The sequence below is a fragment of the Euprymna scolopes genome, chromosome 12 (assembly GCF_053919585.1).
Source record: "Euprymna scolopes isolate OS-2025 chromosome 12, ASM5391958v1, whole genome shotgun sequence".
Lineage (NCBI taxonomy): Eukaryota > Metazoa > Mollusca > Cephalopoda > Sepiida > Sepiolidae > Euprymna > Euprymna scolopes.
This window is the reverse complement of record NC_136493.1, coordinates 140,311,897-140,335,208: the sequence shown is the minus strand read 5'-3', so window position 1 is coordinate 140,335,208 and position 23,312 is coordinate 140,311,897. Positions and strand designations below refer to the sequence as shown.

At 34.7% G+C, this 23,312-nt stretch overlaps 1 protein-coding gene across 1 annotated transcript in view; it reads right to left on the bottom strand.

Annotated features, from left to right (window-relative positions):
- Nucleotides 1-23,312, bottom strand: part of LOC145291517 (uncharacterized) — a 251,017-nt gene that overhangs the window by 187,911 nt on the left and 39,794 nt on the right. The gene's annotated exons all lie outside the window — the stretch shown is intronic.

Here is a 23,312-nt window from a genome sequence, read left to right as displayed (position 1 = left end):
ACATTGGATCAATATATAACTTCCTTCGCACCTGTAATGAACTTTTCTATCCTTATATGTCCAGTATAAATCTTTAGTGGGGCATCTTTTCTTAAAGCGTTTGGAACTACTATTGGTGTGCTTTTTAATACTAGCCCCTTCATAACCGATATCTCATCACGAGCTGGCATGCATAGCGCTATTTTAAGTTGTACATCTGGCCAAGTTGATTTTGCATATTTCATCAACATCCGTACCGCTGGATCTTTTCCAGTTTCCTCTCGGTATACGTCGAGTTTTTGATCGCTCATTGGATTCTGTTTCAGAATTATATGAATATATTTATCCATTTCTGTATCTGCTATCTCTTGTGTAGTATCCTTTGGATATGCACCTAACAATGCATCTGCAATTACTGATTCACAACCCGGGATATATATCACCTTAAATTCATATTTCTGCAGCGCTAATAAAAATATGTATTCTTGGAAAGCTTTTCGTAATTGATTTTTTTTTAAATCTGCCTCAACGGTTTATAATCATCTTCAATGAGAAAATATATCCCATAAACGAATTGGTGAAACTTTTTACAGGCAAACACTATACGGGGTGTTTCTAATTCAATAGGACTATAATTCTCTTCTGCAGGAGTCATCGTACGTGATGCGCATGATACTGGTAACTCGGTGTCTTTTTAGTTGTAAAACTGTACATAAACCTTTGTTACTAGCATTAGTGGTGACTTTTATTTCTCTAATTGGATCATAAAATTGTAGAATTGGTGAACTTATTATTTGTTTCAATTTCTTCGCTACTTCTCTCTGAGGTTTATCGAACGACCAGAGTGTTTCGTTGTCTAGGAGTACTCTTAACGGTGTAGTTAATTCGAATAATTTAGTATGAATTTACACAAGCAGCTCGTCTTTCCCCCAAAATCGTCCAATATCTTTTTCTCCTCCGGGAGAGGTATTTATATAGTAGCCATTATTTTAGAAGAGTCTGGTTTTATTCCTTGATGGATGATTAGGTGACCTAAGTACGTCAGTTGCTTTGTTGCAAATTCGTATTTTGATTTATTAAATTTCAAACCTACTTTCCATAGTTGTCTGAGTATTTGTTCGAGAATTTTGATATGTTCTTCTAAGTTTTCTGGCCATATTATTATATCATGCCCGGAATTCTTTGTTCCTTTTATATATTCTATTATTTTATTGTACTTGAAAAACTTCCGATGCACTATGTAACCCATATGGTGGCGATTAAATGAATAACGACCAAATGGCGAATTAAATGTTAGCAGTTTTCAGCTTTGTCCGTCGACAGGTATGTGCGAATATCCATTTGATGCGTCCAGTTTTGTGAAATATTGCGGATTGTTAATTTCTGCAAATATTTATTCGGCAGTGGGTAATATAAAATGTTCCCTTTCTATAGATTTCTTCATATCTCTGCGGTTTAAACATAGTCTTAGCCTGCCATATGATGAGTGATTGGTAATTTGCCCTTGTCCCCAAAACAATCTTCTTATTTTTCTATCTTTTTCTGTCTATTTTGTTTAATTCGTGTATCCTTTCTAATCATCCTAGTTTTTCCCATGTTTCCACATCAGTAACTGCATTTGCATTAGTATCCGCTACAATACAGTGTGGGTTTATTTTGACATTTTTTATTTTGTAATTGTACGATGCAGCTGCCAGTTACTGGTATTTTCCGTACTATTTTATGCAGTTAGTCTTACTGATGTATTAATTTCGATGTGGGCTTTATTGTTATATATTTTCACTAGAATTACATTTATTTCTGCCCCGGTGTCAATTTTGAAGTTTACAGATGTCTCGTTTACTTGTAATTTTATTTTATATTTATCTGTCCGTAACGCGTGTATTTTCTTTTTCAATATGGCGTCCATTGTATTGTATTGTGACTCCATGTGGTCTGAATTATCGGTTTTTCCGACACTACAATTTTTTCCTATTTCGTTCGGCACATCCGAGCGAAATGTCCTTTTCTCACAATTTGTACAATTCTTATAATATGCAGGGCACTTATTTCTCTAGTGTGAGCCAGAGCAGTACGTGCATTGGTCTATCCAGTGTTTATTTTTCGTTTTTTTTAAATTTTATTTTTGGTCTTCTTACCTATTGTTGACAGTTGTTGTAGATGGATGAGTAATTTTTTTCTAAACTTTTGCAGGGTGGGAGCGACTATTGATAGAAGCCCAACGTTTATAAGGAGACATGCTGCCCAAGATGAAAGATTGTTTTTAAGTTACTCGGAATAGAAGGATTAATATATTTCTTTTTTTCTTACTGCCCCTTCTCATCTCTAATAGAGTTAGAAAAGGCTGACATTTTGAAAAAAACTCGCTAAATTAGAATCTTATAAATAGGGTTTCACTTTCATTAAAATCAGACATACGTATTTAAAGTTTTAAGGAAGTTTGTCCTCCATAGATCACTTAGATGTGATGGCGGCATGTAGATATTCAACAGGTAGAGAGTAACGTAGAGATTTGAGACCACTTCTATTGTCTTCCATGGAAAATTTTATAAGTATGATATACATTTCTTCACATTAGGATATATTTGAAGTTTGAAAGCTTGTTTTTGAATGTCATCTTTCTGGTCTACTAAAGATCGTTTCATATTCTTATTCTTCAAGTCTTGCACTTGATGTAACGAATATGTTGATGTTAGTGTGCAATAAGCCTCTACACCGAGGAGTTCTTACACCTTTGCTTATATTTAAAGTCTTATGTTTTTTTTTACAACAGAAACAGAAAAAAAAAAGCTAAAGAAAAAGATATATGTCATGTGTCTAGGGTAAATGCTGTTACAGAACGGACATGTAAGAAATGGTTTGCTCGATTTTGAAAAGGAAATTTTTTAGTGAGAGATGCCCGAGAGATGGCTGGTCAAATATGACTGGCAGTATTAATTTATTTTTATTTCGGACTATTATTCTCATCTTTATTAGTTGTTGTTTTTCATCTTTTATTGGTTTGTTTATAGATAGGAACTTCGAATCTCCTAACTGCATTCTCAGAATGCTGAGAATGCAGTTAGGAGATTCGAAGTTCCTATCCGTTACGCTTACCACCTGACGAAGGCCAGAGGAATAGTTGGCCGAGACGTTGTGAATAAAAATAAATTAATATATATAATGCTCATCTCAAAAATGAATTCCAATTAAGAAGTAGTATATATGACTGGCAGTGACTAAGTGAAACCCCTAATTGAATAAGAGTGCCGTTTGATAACGAAACAAATCGCAGACATCTGTAAGATTTTTTGATTGAATATGTAAAACGAGCTATATTAATATCCCCTTAAAAAAAACAAAAAAACAAATGCACTTTTTGGTCAACCCAGTTTTTAGTAAAATACTCATCAACACAAAGACATTTAAAATTGAAAGCATATATAATTGCATAGACCTCTAGTTCGATTTCCCAAGCCCCAGTAACAGAATAGGCTTCACTGTTATCATTGCCATTTAAATGAAACGCACAAGACTAAATGATTTCAAATTTTATTGTTCTTTATTAAGTGAATTCTTAAACACTAATTTCTAAACATCCCTTAGCATTCCATGAAGATCAGAAAGAGAGAGAGAGAGAGAGAGACCAATTTTGTTCTTGATCCTTTACTACTTGAAAAGTTAAAGAATTTTTTTCCTTTTATTGTAGAGTGATGTCAAAGTCACATATGTCCATCTTCAACTCACGGAAATCTACATGTTTACTCCCCTTCGTGTTTAGTTCACACCAAAATTAAACCGGAAAAGTTTGTGTTATTGTTGAGGATAGCTTGTTCTTTGCTGGTCTCGTGTATGGTTCTGAGCAGTTTTGGAATTTCCACCTTGTTATAATTTACCTTCTCGCCCTTTGAAAAAGGATTAGATTTTATTGCTAATGACCTGGGTCACTATTTCTGAGGAATGCCGATGGGGCTGCCTAAGTATTATTTTAATTGGCCAAAATACACTTCCCATAGAGTGCTAGCTTTTCAAATCCTATTTTCCGCTATGGGAAGGAGGTGAAAACCAATTCGCCATAGGTATTAGATAAGAAGTTGGAATCATGGTTGCAGAATCGGGGTCAGACGTTTTAGCAGAATGAACAGACAATCTGAATATTCGAAGACTTTAAAGTAAATAATTTTAATTGAATATTTGTTTGAATTCCCGGCGTTGGATATTTTTTTAATTCTCAAGATCGGAGTTAGGTCTTTTTTTTTATTATTCTCACTCATAGGAATGCTGGAAGTGTGAATCGGGTGTTTTTTAATGTTTTCTTGTGAGGAATCAACAGATACTCTGAATATTGGAAGACTTTAAAATAAGAAATCAGAGTTAGCATCGAATATTTTGAAATCCTATAAGTTGGATGCTAAATTAGAGTCGAATATCGTTTATATCTGACTTTATAGCCTTGGTTTAAAAGTAACACATCAGCTGTCATAAATTTTACATATCTTTTTCACAAATCATAAAACAAACTTGTCTTAAGTTTTACTGTTATTCATTCCATGGATTCGAGAACACTAATTTCCAGATATTTGAATTGAACTTGAAAATCTTATCAAAAAGTTCCATGATCCAAAAACTGCAGAAGTACCAAAGTATAGTTATATATCCCGGTGATTGATGGGAGATTGGTAGTAAATTTTTGTTGGTGAGTAAAAGTTACATCCACTCCCTATACATATGACTGTTTTCTGAGAGTCAGATAGGTCGGAATTATTGTAAAAAAAATCGAATGAAACCGACTGGTGAAACAAAATTTCATAGCATTGAGAAGCAAAAATATGAAATAGAAGTTAAATTGAAAAATCAAGATTTCCACGAGAAAAAGAATTTGTCATGAGCAAACAATGTGTTTGTCAAAAATTAATCAGTTGTTATATTTTGGGAGAATGCAGGTGTATTATAGAAGAGTAAACATTCTTCCATGTCCATCCCATTCTTTCGTTTCATTTCTTGTAAACTTTCGTCATCAAAACTTTCCATAGTGGCTATTCAGCAGTAAGCATACACTGATATTCAGACTTCGATCAGTGTCTTTGCAAGTTTGATTACATACTAATAAAGTAGGAACCTTTAAGCAGCCAAGCTTAAATTGCAATATTTGAGCCTAACTGATTCATCGCTGTGGAGCAGATGATTGACCGATTTGAACAATTCAATCTTAAGTTCATTTTGAATCAGCGAAACAAGATTATGAAAAGTAATGGACGTATGAGAAAGAAATCCATATAAGAAAAAGAAAAAAAAAATGCTGAATCAAAAAAATGTCTCGAGCAATAATTCAACTTTATAACAATATTTGGATGAAAATCATTAGGGAATAAATATTTTGCTTTTCAAATATATTATTGATTCAACAGAAGTAAAAAGTGATTAAAGACGGAGCGGGGGAGAAAAGAAACCAGGGAGTTGTAAATAATGAGGAATTAAAGAAAGATAAAACAGAAAAGGAAAAAGGAGGGAAAAGAAAAACAAAAGAAGAATAAAAAAGGAAAACATGTTAGAATCAAAGAAGACTCAGGAGAGGAAATCAAGGAAGAGTGAACGAAAATACGAAAAAAGAAGTAATCTAAAAATAAAAAAAACAAGAAGGAATACTGAAAGAGTTAAAAGGAGGTTGGAACAAAGTGGAGGAATCAAAATAGGAAAAGAAAAGGTGCAATCCAAAAAAAGGAGGAATAAAAGATGAATAGAAAAAAAGATGGATTAAAGGAGAGAATAAGATTTAAAAAGAGAAAAGGAAAAAAGAAAAAAAGAATGGAAAAAGAAAAGAAGGGGGGGATTAAAAATGGACAAGATAGCGGAATCAAGACAAGCTGACGAGGAAGCAATCAAAGAAGAAGAAATGAATATGGATGAGGAGGAAGAGCGATCAAAAAAGGAAGAAAAATCAATTAAAGGATGAGAAGAGGAAGAGAAGTAAGAGGAGTAAATACAGAAAAGAAAGAAAAAGGAAAAGAAAGAAAAAAGAAAAGAAAGGTAAGAGAGAGGAAGAAGAAAATTGAGAAGATGGCGGAAGGGTAAGGAATCAAAGATGGATAAGAAGAAGGAATAAAGAAGGAGGAGGAGGAGGAATCAAAAAAGAATGCTGCCGAGGGAAGGGAAATTAAAGAAGGCGGAATCAAATTAAAAAACAAAAAAAAACAATCCAAAAAGGGACAGAGGTAAAAACAAATAAGGTAGAGAAGAAGGGATCAAAAAGGGTTTAGGGGTGGGAATTAAAGAAGGAAAAGACAGAGAAAAAGAGGGACCCAAAAAAAGCAAAGAAAGAAAGAATCAAAGAAGAAAAATGGAAAATTAATCAAACATGGATAGGGAGGGCTGAAAAAGGAATACAACAAGGAGAAGTGGGGAAGGAGGCGGAAGAACAGAAAGAGAAGTGGGAGGAAGAGGAATCAAAGATGGAAAAGAAGGAACCGGAAAAGGAAGAGGAAGAACTAAAGAAGGAAGAGGAAAGAATAAAAAAGGGAGAACGAATCAAAGAGGAAGAACTGAAAAAAAGAAAAGAAAAAGAAAAGGAAAGGAAAAGAAGTCGTAGATAAAAACTATTTGGAATTAAAAACCATGAAAAGCATCACAGGAATTTACAAATACCTCAAGACATTTTTTTGGATTCGATAAAAGTAAAAGTATATATGAAATGAAAAAAAATGAAGAAAATTTAAAGTATAGGGTAGCGGTAGGAAGAATAGATAAAAAGTAAAATTCGATTTTTTGCTTTGCGACATATCAGCCCCTTTTAGACAATTTATTACTGAATCCAGTCATTTTGATAAAATATTTAGCTGAAAGTTAATATTTTCAAAGTATTTAGTTTCATTTAGTGTAAGGCAACCGTTTTTCTTCTTCTGCATTAAAGTCACCAGTCTAAGCCATTGTTGAGAGGACTTTTTCCTTTTGGCTGAGGCATGTCAGTCTTTTTGCAGTTATAGGACGTCCACCCTGCCCAGGCTTTGCCTTCTCCCTTCGAGAAGGGGTTAGCTTATTGCTAAATAATCAATAATTAAGTGCAGCAATCTTATCTTATACTGGCTTAATGGTTTCAGTGATTATAAAAAAACTGACAGATCATGAAGTCCTATAAATTGTTTGAACATTACATTTGCAAAGTCTCAAGTGACTGATAATTACTGTATGAGACCTGGTATCGAAAATATATTACTATTTCAAAGACGTCAGTCGATTTCTTGTATGGTATTTTCTCTTTACTATATATTTACTAGGTACGAGCAAAAATGGACGAATAAAGATAGGGAGGCCTAGTTTTGAAAGCTGATTTATCATGAGTTTTTTTAAGTTTCTGACTACTTTTTGATTGTATTTAAAAGATTAAGGACTAAAGTTGAGTTCCAAAATGAAAAAAAAATATTTGTAAATTTTGAAGTTAAATAAATTCATTGTAAAAATCCTTTAAAAGATTTATATTCATTTTCTGGGTCTATTTCAAAGATAATCAGTAAAGCAAAGTCCTATGGTATTGAATTAAAAAAACACCTTGTTTGTACAAAAAATCGCTTAATAAGCTCAAAAAGCGAGGGATTTTGCCTTTCGCAAAATCACAACAAATGGAAGTTTTGGAAACACGGATATACCAAAATTTCAACCAGTCAAAAGGCTCTCTAAAAATGACATCATGTAATTCAAAAGAAGGAGAAGGTGCTAGTTTTCCTTTTTTCCCCAGACATGCATCAGTACATTCCTATCCTGAACGTTTGTATCATTTTTATCATTGTTTAATTTAATTATTTTTCTGTTTCTGTTTTTAAATTAATTTTTTTTTAGTTATTGTTCAAAATTATATAAAAATTATGTTACGCCAAAAGTTTCACATTCATGCAAACAAGTAAAATATTAAAATCTTACATATAAAAATTATGTGAAACCTGTAATTTAAAAAAAATAAGTAGGAATATTTTTTGCAATTATGATTTTTTTGTGTTAAAATATTAAAAAAAAAACAATGCTTAATTCAAAGGTAATATTGGTAGTTTGAGAAATTAATTTTTCTTCGAGTTATATTGAATTTATTAATACGAAGTTGAGGGGATTTTTTTCGTTATTTTCCTTTAAAAATTAACTATTTTTTTTTAATTGTTAAAATTTACAATGCTTTATTTTCATAAAAAAAAATCAAATTCATTCTTTTTTTCTTACTACTGAAAACCATAACTTTAGTAAAGTTATTTTTTGTTTAAACAAAATAATACATTTCTACTAAGATTTAAAGAAAAATAATGCATTCATTATATTCTGTGATCATTATTTGAAAAATACTGAAAATTTCATTAAAATTGGTTAATTTCCTGATTTTTTATGAATTTTTAAGTAAAGGGAAGAGTCAAAATGTTTATACATTTTGAGCATCGGCATTCATTTTGCATGTACCTATATATATAACAATTGAAAGCCTGTGGTCTGCATCATTCCTCTAAGCATACATCATTGCATATGTGTGTGTGTGTGTGTGTGTGTGTGTGTGTGTGTGTGTGTGCGTGCGTGTACATGGTATAATCACGTTGACACACCCGTTCTCGTCAGATCACCAAAGTTAAGCAATGTTGAGCCTGGCTAGTACCAGATAAGTGATCAGTTGGGAGTTCTAAGCACTGTATGTGCTCTCTGCTTACCTCAGAATTATTTGCAGTCTTCCTGAACCTCCACTTGCCACTGGTATTTAACAATGCCGACTCAGGAGAGGTGTGGTTAGAGATTGCGCAACTCTTCCTATAAAAATTTCACATGCAGGCACCTTTACAATTGTGTGTAAATTTTTTATGAGTGCTCTTATTTGTGGAGCTGAAATGAGGGCTCTTATTTGTGGAGCTGGAATTTTCCCCCCATTGAAAACCGACCTTATATTTAACTCTACTCTCTTGGGGAAGCAAGGAAATAAGAGCAGGAACGAATACAAAGATGTAGAGAAAATATGTGTGGATAACAGACTTAATGAGTTAAAAGTTTTTTTTTTTTATCTTAGCGATACCATTGGAGCACAGAGTGTAGCAGGTATTAGTGTAGAATTACATAGAACAAGTTCTGGCAAATTCTGCCATTACTAACCAGCAGAGTGTTACCATTCCCGACTAAGGGAACAGCATGCGTACGCAGTGTGATCATGTATGTAAATGAAACTTCACCAGTGAAGGTTGAGGACACGCGTTGTATGGAATGAAATAAAACGAGAATGATAGGATGGATGTAAGTCTTAAAGACAGGCTTAGAGCAAGTGAACTCAGAGGAAGATTAAATCTGGAAAACACTAGAGGAAGTGATGAAGATTGATTAAGTGAAGGATGGATGAATGAAAATCTGGCTAAAGCAGAACAAAGATAGAAAATATAAGGAAAACATGAAAAAAATTGAATAAAAAGAAAAGGAAAATAAGGACAAAGAATAATGTGGGAATAATGAGTTAGGAAGAAGAAAAAGGAAATAATGATAATAGAAAACATAAAAGGAGAATAAAAGGAAAAAGAAAGAAATGAAGAAGAAGAAGAAGAAGAAGAAGAAGAAATGGAAAGAGAATTATAAGAAGTAAAAAAGTTGTGGAAAGAATGAAAAGAAAAAGAAACAGGAAACGGAAACAAGAAATTGAAAACAAATCAGAATAGAAAAATAGAAGAAAAATAGATGATAAAAGAGAAAGAAAAACTTCAAACAAAATAAAATAAAAAGAAATAGAAGAAAGAAATGGAAGAAAGAAATGAAGAACGAATAGAAGCTAAAGAAATTTAGAAGATGAATAAAATAAAAGAATAAAGAAATAGAAGACAAGAAAATGGAAGAAATAAAAAAGAAAGAAAAAGAAATAGAAACAGAAGAGAAATACAAAAGGAATAGAAGAAGAAGAAGAAGAAGAAGAAGAAGAAGAAGAAATAGAAGAGGACAAAACACAAAAAATAGCACAAGAAAGAAAACGAAAAAGTAATGGAAGAAGAGAAAAAATAATTGGAGACGAACAGAATAAAAGAAAAAAGACAAAGGAACAAAACGTAAATTAAAAATAGAAGACGTGCGAAACGGGAGAAAAGGAATTAAAAGACGAAAAAATAGAAAAACACACACACACAGAAGATAAACAGAAAAGAAGTGAAAATAAGAAATAGAAGAAGTAATAAAAGAAAAACGAAGAAAAAAGAAATAGAAAAAGAATGAAATATAAAAAGGAAAGATTAAGAAGGGTTGGAAGAGCAAAGAAAAAGTTCAAAGAAGGAAACATAGGATAACAAAAGAAGAAAAGCAAACCATGGAACCTACCCCCTCCCCATCACAGGAAAGCATCAAAAACAAAATCTAAAAACGAATGACTCAAAGGCGGCAAATTTGAATTAAAGAGGGAAGAATTGTATAAAAGAGAAGGTGAGAAATTCAATCAATTTCTTCAAATACTCAAATTTTAAAGCAAATGAAACGTCTAATTGGACATTTTGCTGTCTGACATTAATCGTGGAGTGCGTCTAAATATTAGCATTGAATAAAGCGTGAAAGAAATCTGGTGAGAGGGGTGTGCTAAATTCTGCTAAATAAACCAGTGGAGAATAGCAATTCAAAAAAAAAAAATAAAAATGCGGCGGCTTCTATGAAAGCAATAGCGTCCAGCTTTTGAATTGTCCATTAGTTTTTAGAACAGGCATAAGAAAATCACAAACATATTTGCAGGATATGCAAATTCACAGAACGGAAGAAATATGCAAACGTGACCAACTCTGAATAAAAAATGATTTCAAATCTTATTTGATTATAAAAAACTCCGATTTTAAGTCATATCATATTAGTCAAAGTGGATTAATAGAGCAAATCTTAATCTATATGAGAAAGTCAGCAAAAACGTACATAATATATATATATATATATATATATATATATATATATATATATATATATATAGGAAATTTATTACTGTGAGTCCAGAATGAGTTTACATATTGTTTCAGCTAGAGGAAGATCCTCAAAGAGAGGAAATATCCAACTAGCATCGTCAGAATTCATAGATGGACTAAGTTATGAAATCAAATAAGAATGGAAAAATCGTAGATGAAGGGGAGTTAGAAAAGAAGGGGGAGTGGAAGCGAGAGGACGTTGGAATTCAAAGTAGTAGGAGTGTATATAATAAGAGAGGGGTTTATAATTAAATATTAATCATGTGTTAATTCTTATATACGTTTTTTTAGTTTATAACCTATATAAGAATTAACACATTTAGTTTGTGATTCCAAATTTCTTACGTCCGGAGTAGAAATAAACTGGCCCGTGGTGGATGATGTAAATGTTCATAAGTTTAAGTTATGTATCCACAAAAAAAATCCAAGTATTACTTCTAGGAATAATCCTTGGTTATTTATAAATGCTGGGAATATAATAGTGGCACGGTTCGGAACTGAAGTAAAAGAGAGTTAGGTAGCTGAAGACCACTGTTTAAAGACATGGACATAAAAACTTTGGATAAATTCTCTACTCTCTTGCCTATTAAGAACTTTCTCTTACTGTAATTTTTCCCTTATTGTCGTATTTCGTTTTATTTTATTTCGTTTTTTTTTTTACTTGGCTTTTTCATACTTTTTATATATTTTTTATATTTACTTTTTATTTTTTATATTTAATATCTTGGAACTTCTTTTATCTTTATGATTACTTTATAATTTTATACTATTTATACTTTTTTTATCCCATGTCCCTTTGTATTTTTTACTCCCTTATTCTACCATTTGTTTATCCTCTACCTTATTAAATAATGATTATTATATCTATCCTTTATAATTTCTCTCCTTACCGTTATTATTTTATTATATTGATTATTTATATTATTAAAATATTATTTATAATATTAAAATATTATTTATATATATTTATATTATATATATTTAAAATATTATTAAAATATTATTTACTTATATTATTTACGTATATTTAATATAAATATTACATATTATATATATATTTATAAATATTATTATATATATTTATAAAATATTATTAAAATATTATTTATATATATTTAAAATATTATTAAAATATTATTTATATATATTTATATTATACATATTTAATATTATTTATATTATTTATATATATTTAAATATTAACTTGTAATTCTGATACGCTATTAACATATACGGACCTAGCACAAATTCCTCATTTCAAGTAAACCTCTTCCCATTAAGATATAGGATTAAATAAGCATCTACTTTCATTCTATATTATTCTCGAGAGTTTAGTTACACATATTGCATACATATATTGAACCCACCATCGCATACGTGGTATACACCTACCCTCATTATATAATAAAATCTATATTCCTCCTATATCACAAATCATTTTAGTTCTCCCATTCCTTTCCTAAACAGTCTCTATATTTTATCTCTCGCTGCACAATTGTTTCGCTCCTAATGTAAATTTCGCTAGACATTGCATCCCCATTATGCTACCTTGTATATTCTCTTCTGATGAGAAGAATTAGGCTTCGAAATACCATAATATAAAGAGTTCTCACTTATCTACACCCCTAATTTATGTATCATCCTTATTGAATAAACAAATAAATCTGTCGTTTTCTTGTTTTATTGACTCTCTCTCTCTCTCTCTCTCTCTCTCTCTATCTATCTATCTATCTATCTCTCATATATATATATATATATATATATATATATATATATATATATATATATATATATACGAGGGGCATGTAATAAGTAATGCCTCTGATCCACTTCCCATAGTAGTAGAGCAACGAAACTTGGAACAGTTATTAGTCTTTCTCTACATAGGAACCACCCAAAGTTATGCATTGGCTGGGAAGAGGTGAAAGTCAGAGGGTGCAAGGTCAGGAGAGTAGGGGCGATGGGGAAGATTTCATAACCACATGCCCGTGCTTCTGATCTGGCGACATGCGAGTTGTGGACCGGAGCGTTGTCCTGCAGGAGGAGGGTATCTTTGCTGATCTTGCCCCGCCTCTTGATTTTGATAGCTTCCCTTAATTTCCTCAAAAGTGAAGCTTAATAGGCTTCTATAATTGTGATACCCTTTGCCAGGAAATTTGTCATCACTACTCCATCCTGGTCCCAGAAGACTGTGAGCATGACCTTGCCAACGGAGGGTTGCACCCTTGCCTTCTTTGGAGGTGGTGAGTCCAAGTACCTCCACTGCATTGACTGGGCTTTGGTCTCTAGATCATAGTGATGGACCTAGCTTTCATCCTGTGTAATCAGTCTTTTGAAAAACTTTGACTCATCTTCTTGGCACATCTCCAAATTCATCCTTGAACACTTGCTTCTCGCTTCTGGAATGGTGTGAGCAACCTGGGAATCCATCTGGCAGACATCTTATGCATATGCAAATGGTCATGAATGGTAGTTTCCACAGACCCTGTACTAATCTTGACATCTTGAGATATTTGGCCAATAGTAATGCGCCGATCTTCCAAAATTGCAGCCTCAACTTTATGGACAGATGCCTCATCAATGGCAGAAGGGGGGCGACCAGGTCTGGGAGCTGTTTCCACAGACTTCCGGCCATGTTTGACTTCATGATGCCAGCGTTTCACAAGGTCATATGATGGGGCATTATCACCATAAGTTTCTTTCATTTCATCAAAAGTCTCCTGTGGTGTGTGTTCTTTCAAATACAAAAACCGGATCACTGCTCGAAATTCAACAGATTCCATTTCACACCTGACTCAGTTCAAACACCTGTAAAACAGAAACCACAATTAGTTCAGAGCTGTAATTTGCCACATAATCCATAGAAATATAAATCATTGCACATGCACAATTTCAGCTAGCTCAGACAACATGAAGTCGGTCAGGGTCATTACTTATTGCACGCCCCTCGTATATATAATTTAAATGAAATACTGAAGTGTAGTAAGAATATAGGTTGTATAATACTGTAAATACGTGGTGCATCCATGACATGAAAAGAACGCTTCTATTCACTTGATGGAGGATGAAACGTTGAGTTTTAGGTCTTCCACCTTTCCATTTTTAATCCATATCAGTTTTATTTTATGGTTTTATTAATCGGAATTCGAATCTGGAATTGGAAAAAGCAGAACATTTGGGGGAATCGGTATCGGAATAGTATAACGTAGAATGTATAACTAAAGGACATAAAAGACTGGACATTTTCTTGTGTGGACCTTATTTGTTTTAGAGTCACAAAGATTCCCATGTGCCGTTCGTTTCAGAAGAAGAAGAAAGGAAAAAGTAGATGACCAAAACAAAAAAACCCTCAAAGCTATCTCAACATTATAGCTGAAGGAAGATTTGTCTTAAAACTCAATGCAGCACTGAAGGGTATCAATCTGATGTAACAATGGAAGTGCAAAGTCATACACTTTAAAATGGACTCAGTAAGCGTAATTCACTGACTAGTGGACATGCTGACCAAAAAGACCAGAATATGCACAATGGCCATCAGCAAAATGTTGATCTGATGTGATTGGAAAGGATAACATCGCTGGCAGAAGAGTATGACCTGTCCATAGATATTGCTCTGATCCCATAGAGCCAAAACTTGGTGGACCCCATGACTGGGGTATCACAAAGGTGGCTCAAAAAGGATAAAATCCGTAAAAGAGCCTGTACCTCTTACCTGTGCCAGAAGGAGTGATGAAATGCCAAGTAGTCAGATTATGAACGTACATAAGAGCATCTGATGTACAGTGTATTTTGGCTAGCTTGCCGAAGGATTACCAAAACTGATATGATGTCAGCTATTAGAGAATATGAAGAATGTTAGACGATTGATCCAACTCCAGTTCACTGGACAAAATGTTACAGGAAAAAGGGCTGCCCCCTTTTCCTGTAAATAAGAAGAACATTAAGTAAGTAGAAAATGAGATTAGGATAAGCCGAGACTCGAACCTTGTAAGCAAGGTTCAGAAATAGCATCAGAAATTCTAATGTTAGAATTTCGCAATTGTTAAATTCCACATAAAATAGTTAGATATTTTTTGTATTGTAAAAAGAATTAATCGTTCATTCTTTTATGAAAACTGAATTAAAAAGGTCAGCTAAAAAGAATGAACAACACAAATTAAAAATATACTGCAAACAATAGATTAGGTTAAAAAAATAGGCTAGTTGAGAATTCTTTGTTTGCAGAAGTGTGTTTTGGAAACAGTGCTTAGCCACGTGAGGTGGTCACGTTTTGGAACCACACATCAGATCAGGAGTCGACAGTTGAGCAGAGGAAGCAGAACAGTTAGGTCTGCTAGTCAGAGAGAGAGAGTTGGAGTCAGGGTTCTTTGGAAGCGAAGGAAAGAACATTAAACTATGTAAATTCCGAATATGAATTCCTGACGTCCTCATCATTCGACTGGTCAAATGAAATAAAGAACATCATCGATTTTTGTAACTGTTGTCTTTGTGTCGTCATTCAACAATTGAAGGTAATATGTTAATCATCTTAATATGAACTTTATGTAACCCCCTTCCAAGTAATGTGTCTCCCTCCGCCATCATAAGTAATGATTCCCCCTCTGATGTAAAAGAACAGTAATACACATTCATTCAATAATGAATTCTCTCACCCTCTTATTATAAATGTCTCTCTCATCATCGTCAATCCTGTATTACATGTACCCGTTATATGTCTCCGTCATCTCTCGATATATGATACCCAATATGAAACCCCCTGCTATACAACAAAAAGTAGGGTTATCAGTAAAAGCTAATTGGCCAAGGCTGAAGATATAATCCATTACAATGGAAAACACTTCCTAATAGTCACCAACTGCGGTTCAGCGCATTTGACCTTTTGGCGGTTGTTGTTGTGACAGAACTCCAGAAACATTGTTCGCATCTTAAATTAATATTCTTTGAGTCTAGCCTACCACAGAGACTGCGTACTGATATAACACTGCATTCATTAGTGGGAATTTTTCTGCCAGTTTGGGAATGTGCCTTCAGATTTGGTGTAACTATGTGCTAGCAGGCAACAGTATCATAGAACGATGCCACCACAGTATTAAGCCAATTGCAGCTAGAAATAGATGTTCTTTACAGCCAACTGTGTATTGGTACAATGTCATGCCCAGGAATGATACATCATTGTTGACTCCACCTGCCAACTGGATGAACGGATTTTTTTTTTTTTTTTTTTTTCACATGGAGGTCACCACTTATCAAGGCCCTGAAACCACTCAGGTATAGGGGTTATTGCATGTACAGTGATCAATGAGATAGTATTGTAGTAATCATTAGTATTGGAGATTTGATAGAGTGTCTTACTTAAGAGGGCGGTTTGTCAGGAATTTGTTTATGTTGGACTTGAAGACATCCAAGTTGTAGTCAGGTGGGAAACAGGCAAACGGAAGAGAGTTCCACAGTCGTGCACTTCTAAGAAAGAAGCTCTGCTCATGGAATCTACGTTTGGATTTAGGCACAGATAAAGAGTGAGAAAAATTATTGACAGTAGTTTCAGCCAGATGGGTGTTTCTCGTGAAAGATTGGCGAGGTGGGGACGAGAGATTGGAGCTCAGACGAGCACTTGCCATGGAAATAACGATAAAACAAAGACAGGCTCGCAACGTCTCTCCTGTGGGAGAGAGGCTGCAGGGAAGAGAAAAGGGCATCCCCTACTAAGCTATGAAGTCTATTTTGTACTCTGTCAAGGCAGGATAGGCTGTTTTTAGCAGCTTCTGCCCAGATGTGGCAGCAGTATTCCATCCTTGGACGTTCTTGGCTTTTATACAGATAGAGAATTGCATCAGTAGTGAGATATCTTCTGGAGCGGTAGAAGGATCCCACCATTTTCCCAGCGTCCTTGGCAACAGACCTGATGTACGTGTTCCATTTCAGATCAGGAATAAAGGTCAAGCCCAGAAGCTTGTCAAAACATGGAGCCTCCCCAAAACGAGAGCCATTCATTTCAGTTGATGCCAGATGGGAATCAGAGCGTTTATGATGTAGAGATAGGAGCTTGGTCTTAGATGCATTAAAGGTAACCAGCCACCTCTTTCTCTACTGTACCACGCGCTCAAGATCAGAAGAGAGAGAATTAGAGAGAACCTTGTCATTTACAGCCTTTGATGTGTTGTCATAGATGGTCGTCTCATCAGCATAGATGTCAACGCATGATTTAAGCATGTGTTTAGGGAGATCATTGATGTAGATCAGGAAGAAAGTTGGGCCCAGGATGGACCCTGAGGGACTCCAGCATTAATACTGTGGGCCTCTGATTTCTGCCCATCAACCACTACTCTTATGAACCTATCAGAGAGAAATGATTTTATGATTGAGAAAACATTACCAGTGATACCATAGCTGGAAATCTTGTGAAGTAGGCACATGCCATACCTTATCGAAGGCCTTTGATATGTCAAGAGCAATTGCCCTGGAAAGGAAGCCTTTGTCTAGATATTCACTAATCCTATGAGATATAACCGTTAGCACATCTGCTGTAGATCTTGCGGAGATGGAAATCATATTGCATGTCACTAAGAAGGTTGCTTCATCTGAGGTGGTGTACTACTTCTTTATTCAATATGGATTCCAACAACTTACTTATGACACATAGGGGACTTATTGGTCTGTACTGAGAGGGAGATGACTTTTCACCTGAATTCTTAAATACAGGGCGTACTGGTGAGGTTTTCCAGGGTGTTGGAAAGCACTTCTCCTTAAGGCAATACTTAAACAGTTTTGTAAGTATGGGGGCAAGTTCTGGTTGGAACTTTTTCAGCACTATAACTGGAATGCCGTCAGGGCCAGTTGCTTTACTGGAATCAAGGTTTTTGATTAGCTTGGCAACCTCACGCACAGATATTTGTATGTTGCATAGCATGTTGTCTGTTATAGGAGGAAATACGGGGAGTTTATGGCCTTTGTCGCATAGGGTAAAATTAGCTGCAAAGTTCTTGACAAATAGTATGGCTGTCTGATGCTGATGAGATGACCTCAGGTCCATTAATGATGGTTAGAAAAGAACGCACGCTTCTGTTCAGGATCCTGTTTGTTATTTGCCACAACTGGTGGGAACCAAGCCGCTGCTCAGCTACTTTGGATTTAACGGACAGAGCATATAGCTCTCTTGCATTTTTTATTACTCTTTTACAGTGGTTGCTGGCAGTCCTGAAAGCAGCTTTAGTCTCAGTACATCTATTACGTTGGTAGCTATGGAAAAAGTGATTACTGTGCGTCATAGCAGCAGCACATTCTGGGGAGAACCATGGATGACTGTTAGGTTTTCGTTGGAATTTTTTTAGATGGTATGAATCTGTCTATGCCTACAATTGGCCATTCGGCCAGGTCTGATACTATAGAGGACACATCCTTTTTAAACATGGAATGCAGAGGTAGATCAGATATGAATGTACGGAAGCTATCCCAGTCAGCCATAGAGTATCGATATACAGTACGGTGGAGAAGTAGGTCTGAAGACTTATTACATTTCATTTTTATCTTAACTGCTACCTCGGAGTGGTCGGAGGATCCCAGAGGAGATAGAACAGAACATGAACATAGGTCAGGGGAAGTTGTGAGGTAAAGGTCTAGAAGGCTTGCATACTGACCGGTAGTATCAAGCACATGGGTGGGTTCGTGAACAATCTGAGTGAGGTCATAGGCAGTGGCAAAATCATGACAGAACCTCCCCTCGTCATCGGTCTTATTTGAGTTGGTCAGATATTCTACATTATGGACATTGAAGTCACCGCAAATGTGAATGCTAGCCAAAAGATGAGCAGACAGGATGTGGTCAATTTTCTCAGATATGCTCTTAAAGATAGAAACTCCACTGTTGTGGAGGCGATAAAGGGCAAATATAAATGCAGTGTGTAAGCTAGTGAAACCTGGAAGCACATATAAGGTAAATTAGGGTCTTCTCTGGAGATATCCCTACCACATGGAAAGCCATCTTAAATGTAGGCACATATTCCATGCCCATGGTGATCTTGGGGGTCAGATTTAGATGTTAAGTTAGAGTATCCTTTAATTATGAATTCGTTCAGGGAAGTGGTTGGCCCTATGCCAGTTTCACTTAGAAAGAATATGTCCGGTTTCGTCTCCTGTAATTGTGTTTTAACCTCTGGAAGGTTTGAACGTAGACCCCTGATGTTGGAGAAGGAAACCTGATAGTAGGGGTCTACGTTGAAGGATGGGGTTCTAGGTTTATTCGTGTTTTTGTTTTTTGTTTTTTGAGATTTATCATGTTGAGGTTTTGGGATTTGTGGAACAGCTCGATAGACTTGGTTGGAGCAGGACAGAGAGAGAAAGTAAGAGAGAAAAAGATAAGAATTTTTTTTTTTTTAAGCACATGATAAGTTAAAGCCGTAACAATTACCCACTGGTATGGAATCGAGAGGCCCTGCCAGAAACTAGTGTATGATCCAGAATCCATTCATCAAATGGCAATACAGCAGTCCCGGTACTTTGCACCTGCTGATAGGACAGCCTCCTTAGTGATTAATCCAAGGTTCGGGTCCCTGACTATCAGGCGGATAACGTCAGCCCAGATGAAACGTTTACCTCCAGCACCCTTACTAGTGACATAACCACAAGGATAGACATAGAAACAGAAATTTTCCAACCTCTCAGGCTACTGTTCACAAAGTACTACCGACCTGGAAAGCAGCTTTTTCTTCACCCTTTGTCAGAAAAATCACTCATTGGAAATGAGGACTGGAGGACAAAAAAGGAGAAGCGAGAGTTACTGGAGCTGCCGATGACACAGCTACATGCATTATCTACTCTCCATAAAAAAAAAGGTGAGAAGGACTTATTAATATCTACTTAGTAAAGTCCGTTGCCCCATCTTCAGTTCAGGATAGTACTTAAAAATAGTCTCCCCTCCCATATTAATGCATGGATACTTTTGCCTTTATCTACCTGGAGCTAGGATGTTCGAGCATTCCAGCTCCACCCCATAATAAATATGCTATAATGGAACTTTTATCAAATTGAAAAGTTTGGTTATTTTTACTCATTTAAAAAACTGGTTAAGATGTAATACTTTTAGGGTTACGTATTAACTTTAGACTAGCTAGAAGTAATGCATACTTTAGAGAGAAAAGAAAAAAAGCCGCATGTTTTTGAGTTCAGATAATATGCAGGTATAAATTGGGAAATGTTCAAGTTCATAGGAGACTTTTTTTTTTCTTCTCGTTTTAAATATAGGAAAAAAGTATTGGTTAATAATAGTATATTTGACAAAAAGATTTAGGAAAAAAGATAAATAAAAAGAAAACAAGACAAAAATATTCAGGATTAAAGTCAAAGCTTGAATAAGGAAAAAATAAAACAAAAGTTTGCAATACACAGATGTTAGTAGACTTCAAAAGTTACGGACAGAAAAGTGACTTAGCTTCTTGAGTTCATAGCATAAAAAGAAGAGGATGCTAGTCAGTCAGTCTGTTTTATCCCGATATTTAAAGGGTATGTTGGTGGCGGTGGTGGGGGAATCTTGGTGAGTTCTGTATTTTTATTTATTTCTTTTAAATTAAACATTGAATTATCTACCTCATGCCAGAATGTTCAACTATTTCAGCCCCACCCCATAATAAATATGTTATAATGAAACTTTTATCAAATTGAAAAAGTCTGGTTATTTTTAACTTGTTTAAAAAACTGGTTAAGAAGTAATACCTTTAGGGTTACGTATGAGGTTAGGATAAGAAATATCGATCCAGTGTCCACATCACCAGTCTTTGCACAAAACCGGAATCATCTGTGCGACCCAGTATGGGTCAAGCCACCTCGATATTGATACACGTCCAAATGCCATCCTATCCCGTAAAGCAAATGAGGAAACCTGATTATATCACACTGCCTGGCCTACAGATGACACAATGAAAATACCTCAGACCCACCTGTGTAAGGTCACGCTTATGTTTTTAAGTGTGACCTTGCATGTATTGTGATTAGGGATCGAGGGGATATAGACAATGCATGACAGGTGAACATCATGGCAGCTGACGTAGAAATGGCACTGCATGTTCGGGATTGTACCAAACGCAAGGCACATACTCATTTGCATAGTGTGTGCTTTTGGGGCATAAAAGACGAATTTTCTTGTGTGGACAGCATTTGTTCAGAGTCACACAGATTCCAAAAGAAGTAAAAGATAACCAAAAAAACTCAAGCACACTTTTATTCACTGATGCTTTTTTGCCAATAAAAGAAAATGCATCATAAAAGAAGAAAAACTACACTTCATCAGTGAAAAAGAAATTATCAAAACTTCATTATCAAATACTAATCCTATTAACCTATCATTTTTTTTAAAGATTTTTTTCGTCTTATCTTAGTAAACACTTGGAAGAAAAATTCTTAAAAGTCTGAAAGCAAAAAATAAAAGAGAGTTTATTTTATTAGTTGTTGAACGGCTTGGGCTTGTTTTTGAAATCAATTAAATTTCAGTTTAATGGCTTGAAACAGTCTTTGAAATCAATTAAATTCCAGTTTGAAGGATCTCTTATCTTAATTATTGAGAAATTTGTTTATGGCCAGGTTTATTTATTACCCTATGTTGCTAAGTTCAGCTGTGTCTTCTTCTTCTTCTTCTTCTTCTTCTTCTTCTTCTTCTTTTCATTTAATTTCATGTTCATTTTCTGATATTTTGCAAGTTCACTCAGTAGTTCTCAACTGTCTCCAAATTCCACAGTGTTGTCTAATCACTTACTTTCAAGTTTTCCTTGGCTAGCCTAACCCTAACCCTAACCTTCCTGCAATTTAAAACATCCATGCTTCTACAATCATTTATAAGTATGACGAACGATCCACATGCCTATACAAACCTAATGTGTTGGGTTTGGTCAGATTATTGTATCGCAGATTAATCTAATAATATATCTATCATTGTTCTGTAGTCGGACAACACAGCCATGCATTTAAAAATACTTAAAATCAAATCCAATAAAATTCATAGGCCATATTCAGTCTTTTCTACAAACACAACTATGGCATTTTTTCCTCAAAATTATCTGATCTATTCCCTGGTTATTTGACTCGTTTGTCAGGAGGTCTCCATCAATTCATTGTTTTAATACCTCATTATAATATAGCTCCCTATTCCAGCAGCTTCTTTCCAAGGACGGCAAGGTTGTGGAACTCTCTTCCTGCTCACTGTTTTCCTTCTTCCTACAATCTTGGTCTTTTTAAGAGTAAGGTCAATGAGCATCCCCTGTCTTTGCAATAATCAGCTTTCGTTCTTGATTGCTTCTTACATCAAATGGCTTTGTGCCTTGTCTCGAGCGATTTTCATATCTATCTATCTATCTATCTATATATATATATATATATATATATATATATATATATATATATATATATATATATATATTAGCAACAAGACAAAATATTGCTGCAATATATGCGGAGCTTACGAGCAAAGCACCCTTTCCAGCCCTGACATATTTCAAAACTAACTTTGAAATCTAGTGGACATATTTTCTTCTTTTCAATACAACACATTTTTTACAGAAGAGAATTTAGTTTTTCTTTCTCTACTATGTCCTTATTTTCATGGTAGATTCTCGACTGAGCTCTAATCTATGGTCCCCTCTGGAAAGCATTTCCAACAAAACTCGTCTCTCTACAACCATTGTAAATAATTTTCTTTTATTCTTCTTTTGTGTACCTAAAACTAAATCAAAATTACGTGAGCAAAGTTTCTTTTTCAAGAACTGTTCGTTTTGTTTTGTACACAATACATCGAGGCTGCTTCCCAGCTGACTACAATAGGGTTATTTTCGTCCAATGTTTATAAGTTCTTAAATAATCAGATTTTTGCCGAGTTTCAGCTAACGTCTACATTCCTTATAGCGTTGTCTCACCATTCATCTAGCAAACTCATTAATCCTTGTCCTCGAATGGCTTTTGAGCCTTGGTAAGTGGCGACGTGTTATCGCATAAAAACATTAATTAATAACCGTCCCTTTAAGCAAATACACTACTGTAGATACATAGATGGAATTTTCTTTATATGGACGCATGGATTAGATATCTTAATTAGTTGTCATCAATATGCGAGTAATTAGCATGATACAATGAAATTTATTATTGAACAAGCGTTCGCTTTAATTCCATTATGAGATACAATAATCTGATACCGGAATAACATATTATTTCATTCGACTACACTAAATGACAAACACAAATTGGTTCAAGTCAAAATTGTCTGATCTTTTTGACTTCTGGACGATGGTGACGAACAAGATATGGTCCCTTCTGATTGATGATTATTTTCCCTTCATATAAAGTGAAAGCTCCACCCCATCTTTTCCCGATGTTCGGAATAACTTTTTGTGTCCCCTTGATCATGGCTAATTATCCAGCGAAATCGTCAGTAGAAACCGGAAATCAAAA